The following is a 9,167-nucleotide window of genomic DNA, read 5'->3' as shown; positions in this document are numbered from 1 at the left end:
AATGATGTTGTCCATGTACAATGACTTACCTTATGTTAATTCAAGTGAATTATGAGTTGTTGCACTAACATGTGCTGTTCATGATGCTTAGGCTTGTGCCAAGCTTATAATTGGAATGTATCATGTTTAAGTTTAAATTTATGCATTGAAATGAAAAGTTATGTTCATGTTTTACGAACTTACTAAGCATTTTATGCTTACATGGTTTTATTTTCCATGTTTTATAGATAATTGGAAGCTCCTCGGAGATCTATCACACTATCCAACGATTATATTTGTAGTTTTTGATGTTTTGACCAATGTTATAATGACATGTATAGGTGGACTTATGTTTGATGTTAATTGAATGTTGGTTGATAGTTTAGCATGTATACGTCATTTCGGTTGATGTACTTTTGCTACTTTTGATGCCTTGATGGTATGTGTTCATATGGCTAAGTTTTAATGGATGTTTCGATGGCCAATATGGTATGTGATGGAATAGTTTTAATGTAGTCAAGATAGGGTAAGTTTTCAAATGGTCCAACTGAATGATTCTTGATGAAGTATTTTCCACCGAGTAGAAATGCCAAGCTCAGAAACGAATTGCCACATTTCAACAACTTGACTATGAATCTCTCTATGATGCATGGGAGTGATTCAAGGAGTTGTTGCAGAAATGTACTCGTCATGGCATTCCTCACTGTATTTAGTTGGAGACTTTTTACAATGGTCTCAACACACATACAAAAATGGTGGTAGACACTTCAGCTAATGGATCTCTTCTTGTAAAATCATACAATGAAGCATATGAGATCCTTGAAGGATCTCTAGCAACAATTATCAGTCGTAAACTACTCAAGTAGCTACAAGAAGAAAAGTGGTCGGAGTTCATGAAGGTGATCTACTTATGTCTTTGGCAGCCTAGGTATCTTCTATAACTTCCATGCTTAAGAACTTTTCTGCTAACAATTTTAATGCTAATATGTCAGGTCAACAACCAAGCCAATTTGAAATTATCTCTTGTATTTATTGCAGAGATGCTCATATGTGCAAATACTGCCTATTGAACCCAGAATCCATCCATTACATGGTCAACCAGAACCATAATAAAAGTGGGCCAAGATCAAAATAAACTTACTAGAACCCTTCATTGTAGAATCATCCCAATTTCTCCTGCAATGATCAAAGGACTAGTCCAGGTAATTCCTATATGCCTTCACATTCAAATCATTTTCCAGGTTTTTCTCAACAGATGCAGAAACCTCAGCCAATAGAGTCTTCAAGTAGTTTGGAGAACCTATTGAAAGCATATTTGGCCAAAAATGATGTGACTCTAAGAAATCTGGAGAGCTAGATGGGACAGTTAGCCAACGAGCTCACAAGCAGGCCTAAAAAGCTTTGCCAAGTTACACTATAAATCCGAGGAGTACATGCAAAGAACCAAGTGAAGTTGTTACTTTGAGGAGTGGAAAAATGCTGAAACCAAGGACTGTTGAAATTGAAGACGAGCCCGTGGTAGCTAAGAATTGGGAGGAAGTTCAATCAAATGTTGAAGTTCCCACAGTGTAGAATCCTCCTCTTGTGACTCCTACTGAAAACCAAGCACAAAAAAATCATCCTAAAGTTCAATGACCATGGCAAACACAAGGACATCCACACCTTAAAACAGTAATTCTGTCATGGTTAAAACTCTATCACCTCCTTATTAGTAGAGACTTCAGAAGTATCAATAAGAGGTACAATTTAAGAAATTTTTAGATATTCTTAAACAATTACATATCAACATCCCTTTTGTGGAAGCTTTGCAGCAAATGCAGAATTATGCCAAATTCATAAAGGATATTTTCTTTAAAGAGAGGAGGTTGAAGAAATTCGAGACAGTTGCCTTGAAAAAAATAATGTAACGTATTTTTGCAAGATAAACTGCCGTTGAAAATGAAGGATCCGAGGAGTTTTACCATACCTTGTTACATTGTAGACTCTTATTGTGGATTGGCTCTATTTGATTTGGAAGCAACAATAAATCTAACGCCCAAGTCTCTATTCAAGCGATTGGGGATTGGTGAAGTTAGATGTTACACTTCAATTGACAAACCAATCGATAACATATCCGGAGGGAAAGATTGAAGATGTTCTAGTACGTGTTGACCAATTTATTTTTCTTGGTGATTTTCTTATTTTGGATTTTTAAGCAGATAAGAATGTCCTTATTATTCTAGGAAGGCCATTTTTGGAATATGAGAGAACATTGATAGATGTCCAGAAAAGGGAACTCACCATGCGAGTACAACATGATCAGGTAGCCTTTAATTTATTCAAATCTATTAAATATCGTGATGCAGGTGAGGAATGTTCTTCAACATCCAAGATAGAATCATTGGTCTTTACAAGTGAGGGAATCAACTCAGCAAACGATCCATTAGAGCATATCTTGGCATCTGGTCTACCAAGTAACAATGGCAAGGATGACAATCTAAATTTGTTGGAAACAAATATGAAGGAATTCTTTCCAAAACCCTGGGTTGAACCAGGGAGATTAATGTTTCAAGTTTTGATTGAAATACAGGAAGTAGGGTTGCCTGTGAACCTAAAAAGGCATGAGAAGGAAATCAGATAGAATATTGCATATATTAAATAAATAAATATGGGCGGGATCTTGTCTTTACTTTACTTTATTTTATTTTTTAGGATATTTTAAGTTTTTAGGCTTAGAGATCTTTTAGGATATTTTTTATTTCTCGGATAATAAAACAAGAGGTTAAAATCATTAATAAAATTGAACAACTTGCAAAATAAGAAGTGTGGCAATAGACATGTACATGTCTTGGATTGGATCTGTCTAGGAAAGATAGGTATTTAAATAGTCAAACTTGACTAACCTCCTTTTCCTGGGATCCTACTTGGTGAATAGTTGTTGGAACGCCGGCACCCCCACAGCGCAGCAAAATTAATTCATCTGGCGATCCAAACCATGGATCCATGTGCGAGGAACGAATTGGGATGAAATAAAGGTTTTGAAATTACCGAATCTTTAAACTGAGTAGACTGTGACAACCCAAATTAGACCCTGGTCGGAATGTGGTTTCGAGACCACATTACCGAGCCAAAAATTTATTTTCGTGTTTTAATTGCATAAATTGTTGTGTGACAGTGAATGCATGAGAAATTAAATGCTTAATATTAGCATTAGGATTGTGAATTCATTCAAAAAGGACCTAGTTGACGAAGTTAGGAAGGATGATAGATGAATTATAAGGATCAATTAATAATAGGTTGAGGAAGCATGGTTTTGCATGTCAATTTGCCCATAAAATTTATGGTGGCCGGCCAAGGAGTGATAATGCTCCACTCATTCTAATTTAAAATGTTTCTTTGGTGAACAAATGATGGGATTAATAATAGAAAAGGGAACAAAAAAAAAATGGGTGTCATACTTGCCATCACCTAGCCGAAAAACCAAGAAAAAGAAGGGGAGAAAGGAACTTGGGAGGGATTCGGCCATTGCTTGCCTAGGGAGAGTGTTTGATGTTGTGGCATGAAAAATGAGGGAGTTTGAATGCTTAATAAGGAGGGAAGAAGGAGTGTTCATATTTTCTTTCTTTTGCAATTGTTCTAACTAGAGGAAGAAGGGGAAACAAGATTCGGCCAAGGTGGTCCTTTAGACCAAGGTATGTTTAATGTTGTCTTAGAGATGCATGCATGTTTTAAATAGCCCATGTTCAAACCTTGAATCTTGTTGATAACATGAGCAATCGGTCATGAGAAAGTGTTCAAGGAATGGTTGTTGTTCATGTTATTTGGATGAGAAATGGTGAGTTTTGTTGTTTCATGTTAAAGTTAGGTGAATGATGATAGAGGAGTGTTTGAACTATAAAAAAAAAAAAAGAAGAAGAAGAATCGGCTACCTTGTTATGAGCTAGGGCCGAATGTGAGTTTGGTTGTGTTTGAATATTACATGCTTGGTAGAATGGTGGATGAAGGTGCCGAATGTATGTTGGATTGATAGAGTCTTCAAATTGATTTTATGTGTGTATGCATGACCGAATATACGTGGTCACATGAGTAAGGAAGTGAGTTATTTGATATGTGGTAAAAGTTAAGTACTAAATCGAAGGTTGCTAAAAATTGCCATTTCTTAGCCGAATATGTGCTTGATCAATGAAGGAATTGTTGAAGAATATAGGTGAACTTGGTGAGAGCAATCGGCCTAGTGTATAAATGATATGAAGATTTTAGGAAATTGTTTTGGTTAGGTGCATGTATGATTAAGTATATTCGGCAATATACTTAAAGTGGGTACATGATATTACATTATAATTATTGAGCTTAAGTATATGGATATGTGTATATGTGGTCATATAATGACGTCTTGGTTTGAAAATTTAATGATGTGTGATTGCCGAATGTGATAAATAAATTCATGTTATTGGGTTAAATATTGAATACTCTTATTTGTATTATTTAAGCTCAAGAACCTAAAGGAGAGGCGTCCAACAAGGGGAAATCGAAGGTTGATTGATGGATGGTAGTGCATAGCTTATGACTTACTGAGTTATAAACTCACTCGATGTTTCCTTGTCACCCATTATAGGTTGATTGGACTCATCTATTTTTGCGGGGTCGGGCCGTCATCGAAGTCATCACACCGGATAGCAAGTTTTGGTACTTTCTTCTTAGTGTGTTTAGAAGATCATTTTGGCATGTATAAGCTAGTACGTTGTGTTTGAATTATGGCATGTAAACTTTAAGCCATGCGAAAATGGCACGAATGTTCGATTGAATTGGATCAAGGGTAGGCATGATATGGACCTAGTTACTTTAGTAACAGATGCTGGCAGCAGCAGTGTCATGAGATTGAAAAATCACTAAAAATAGTAGGAGTGGAATTAATTGATGAATAAATTATGTAATCAAAGCTCGATGAGTCTGCTTTCATGAGGAAGTAACGAAAAGATCATATGGGCAGTATATTAAGAGATAATCAGATTTTAGTGGGACAGGGCCAGAACGGTTTCTGGATTCCCTGCTCCGACTTTGGAAATTCATTATAAATTAACCAGAGATAATTAGGGGTCGTACCATATATGTACAGATTCCTCTATGAGTCTAGTTTTCATAGAAACAAACGGCAACAGTATTGAAGCCCCGTGCAGAGAGATATCCAAGTCGTAATGGGCAAAGGTCAGTGTAGTCGACCCCTGCAACTTGGGGGACTTTGACTAATAAACTGTACTAATTGGCCCAACCAAAAATTCTAGAAAAAAATACATAGATGGGCACATGAGTCTAGTTTCTGGGAAAAATTACGAAACTGATTTTCGAGTTACGAAACTCAAGATATGATTTTTAAAACGACTAGTACACAGATTGGGCAGTGTCTGGAAAATAAATTTTGTAAGAGGTTAAAGCCAGTTAACACCTCGTGTTCGACTCCGATGTCGGTTTCGGGTTCGGGGTGTTACATTTTATTGGTATCAGAGCTATGGTTTAGTCGGTTCTAGGACTTCCATAGCACGTATGAGTCTAGCTATACATGCCATAATGTTAATGTTTAAAAGGGTGATGACTTCTGACGGTTGAAATGTTTTTGTCTTGATTAGTAAATGGATCCCGGTGAAGAAAGAACCCTAGCGGATGACGTTGAGAGCGTAGCGGCTGCTCCTGCACAAGGGACGCCGCCTGTTGAACCTCAGTCATCTGCGAATAATCAAGGTGAGGGGGCTAAACAAGCCTTCTTTACCATGATGAATGAGTGGGTCGCGCAATATGCCCGAGCCAACCCGGCTGTCCAACAATTCCCAAATTTGAATAACCCACCCCAAGAGCCTGTAAGGCTGTCAGTCGCTGATCCTGTGAGGCTGAGTAAGCCACCTGTAGACTTGATTAGGAAGCGTGGGGCCGAGGAGTTCAAGGCCATAGTAACTGATGATGCCGAAAGGGCCGAGTTCTGGCTTGATAACACCATTCGGGTGTTCGATGAATTGTCATGCACACCCGATGAATGTCTAAAATGTGCTGTATCTTTGTTGCGAGACTCAACCTACTATTGGTGGAGGACCTTGATTTCCATAGTCCCGAACGAGCGAGTAACTTGGGACTTCTTTCAAACGGAATTCCGGAAGAAATTTATTAGCCAACGGTTCATTGACCAGAAGCGTAAGGAGTTCTTGGAACTCAAGCAAGGCCGTATGACTGTATCTGAATACGAACATGAATTCGTAAGACTTAGTAGGTATGCCCGGGAGTGCGTAGCTGATGAGGTTGCTATGTGCAAAAGATTTGAGGAAGGATTGAACGAAGATTTAAAGCTACTAATGGGTATTCTGGAAATAAAGGAATTCGTAACACTAGTCGAACGAGCCTGCAAGGCGGAGGAACTTGGAAAGGAAAAGAAGAAGGCTGAATTTGAAGCTAGAGATTATCGTAAAAGATCGACGGGTAAAGCTCCGTTCTCAGCTGTGAAGAAGTTCAGGGAGGACATTAATAGGTCGAGGGCGACTGCGGGAATTTCCTTCAGGGCAAGACCATCGATGGGCTCCCGAGCTACTTCGGTAGCTAGTGTGGGCAATAATCGTCACGAGAAACCTGAATGTCCCCAATGTGGAAGACGACACCTAGGTGAATGTTGGGGCAAGTCTACTAACAGGGCCTGTTACGGATGCGGTTCGAAGGACCACTTCATTAGAGATTGCACGGAGCTGGATGAGAAGAATAAGATTCAAGGTGCAAGACCTAGTGGAGTGACATTTAGAGGTAGACCACTGAGAATTTTAGGAGGCAGGGGTGGTAGTCAGAGGGGGGCCTCTGATATGGCCGATCGCGCCGAGAACCGTACTCCTGCTAGAGCGTATGCCATTCGCGCACGAGAGGAGGCATCCTCCCCCGACGTCATCACTGGTACCTTCACTCTCTTTGATACTAATGTGATTGCATTGATTGACCCTGGCTCTACTCATTCATATGTATACGAAACCTTAGCATCCAGTAAGACTCTACCTGTTGAGTCTACTGAGCTAGTAATTCGAGTGTCAAACCCTTTGGGTCAATGCGTACTTGTTGATAAAGTGTGTAAGAGATGCCCTCTAATAATCCGAGAATCCTGTTTTCCGGCCGATTTGATGCTTTTGCCGTTCAACGAGTTTGATGTTATTCTTGGTTTGGATTGGTTAACCGCGCATGATGCGGTTGTGAATTGCAAAAGCAAGACTATCGATTTGAGGTGCGCGAATGACGAAATAATCCGAGTTGAGTCTGCGGACTTAAGGGGGTTGCCAGCTGTAATATCAGCAATGTTGGCCCAGAAATATGTAAGGAAAGGGTGCGAAGCATACCTCGTGTATGTACTTGATGACAAGGAGTTAGAAAAGAAACCCGAGTCGGTGCCGGTGGTTTGTGAATACCCGGATGTTTTTCCTGAAGAGTTACCGGGTTTGCCACCTGTTCGGGAAGTAGAGTTTGGAATTGAGCTTGTACCTGGAACTACGCCAATTTCGATCGCTCCGTATCGTATGGCACTAACCGAGTTAAAAGAGTTGAAAGCTCAGTTGCAAGAATTGACGGATAGAGGCTTCGCTCGACCGAGTTTCTCACCTTGGGGTGCACCAGTATTGTTCCTGAAAAAGAAGGACGGAACCATGAGGTTGTGCATTGACTATCGTCAACTGAATAAAGTGACGATAAAGAATAAGTATCCGTTACCGCGTATTGATGATCTGTTCGATCAATTAAAGGGAGCATCGGTGTTTTCAAAGATAGATTTGAGATCGGGTTATTATCAGCTGCGGATTCGAGATTCGGACGTACCCAAAACTGCTTTCAGAACGAGGTACGGTCACTACGAGTTCTTAGTGATGCCGTTTGGGCTCACTAATGCCCCTGCGGTGTTTATGGATCTGATGAATCGGATCTTCAGGCCGTATTTGGATCGGTTTGTAGTTGTGTTTATTGATGACATCTTGGACTATTCAAGAGATGAGACCGAACATGCTGAGCATCTGAGGCAAGTGTTGCAAATTTTGCGGGATAAGCAGTTATATGCTAAGTTCAGTAAGTGTGAGTTCTGGTTAAGAGTGGTTAGCTTCTTGGGTCATGTGGTATCCGCATCGGGTATTCGAGTTGACCCGAGCAAAATTTCAGCCATACTTAACTGGAAGCCTCCGAGAAATGTTACTGAGGTCCGGAGCTTTCTAGGGCTCGCCGGCTATTACCGACGATTTGTCAAAGGTTTCTCGATGATAGCCACACCAATGACGAAGCTACTTCAGAAGGATGTTAAGTTCGAATGGACGGAGAAATGTCAGAAAAGCTTCGATCAACTGAAAACTCATCTGACTGAAGCTCCAATTTTGGTGCAACCCGAATCGGGTAAAGAGTTTGTTGTTTATAGTGACGCATCCCTACTCGGGTTGGGTTGCGTATTGATGCAAGAAGGTCGAGTTGTGGCCTATGCGTCGAGACAATTGAAGCCACATGAAAGAAATTATCCGACCCATGATCTCGAACTAGTCGCCATTGTGTTTGCATTGAAAATATGGCGACATTATTTGTTTGGTGAGAAGTGCCATGTGTTTTCGGATCACAAAAGTCTCAAATATTTGATGACTCAACGAGACTTGAATCTGCGACAAAGACGTTGGCTTGAGTTGTTGAAAGATTACGAGCTTGTCATTGATTACCATCCGGGAAAGGCTAATGTGGTTGCGGACGCCTTAAGCCGGAAATCACTGTTTGCTTTGCGAGCGATGAATGTACACTTGTTTGTTCTACCTGACAATGTGTTAGTAGCTGAATTAAAAGCCAAACCATTATTGACTCATCAAATTCGTGAAGCTCAGAAAGTCGATGATGAATTGGTTGCAAAACGAGCTGAGTGTGTTCCGAACAAGGAATCGGAGTTTCAGATTGATGATGATGGTTGTTTGAGGTTTAGAAGTCGTTTGTGCGTTCCAAGGAATTCGGAACTCATTCCGATGATTCTGAACGAAGCCCATTGTAGCCGAATGTCAATTCACTCGAGGAGCACGAAAATGTACAACGACTTGAAAAGTCGGTTTTGGTGGCATGGTATGAAGCGAGACATCTCCGACTTTGTTTCGAGATGTTTAATATGTCAACAAGTGAAAGCGGAACATCAAGTGCCTTCAGGGTTACTTCAGCCGATCATGATACCCGAGTGGAAATGGGAC

The 9,167-nt window shown here is 40.2% G+C and overlaps 1 non-coding gene across 1 annotated transcript; it reads right to left on the bottom strand.

Moving 5' to 3' along the window:
* Positions 1 to 570: 570 nt before the first annotated feature.
* Positions 571 to 676, bottom strand: LOC121219011 (small nucleolar RNA R71). Its single transcript, XR_005915492.1, has one exon. It is a non-coding gene; the product is annotated as a small nucleolar RNA R71 (small nucleolar RNA).
* Between the last annotated feature and the right edge of the window lie 8,491 nt (positions 677 to 9,167).

The sequence above is a fragment of the Gossypium hirsutum genome, chromosome D06, assembly GCF_007990345.1.
Source record: "Gossypium hirsutum isolate 1008001.06 chromosome D06, Gossypium_hirsutum_v2.1, whole genome shotgun sequence".
Taxonomy (NCBI): Eukaryota; Viridiplantae; Streptophyta; class Magnoliopsida; order Malvales; family Malvaceae; genus Gossypium; species Gossypium hirsutum.
This window is presented reverse-complemented; position numbering and strand designations above follow the sequence as displayed.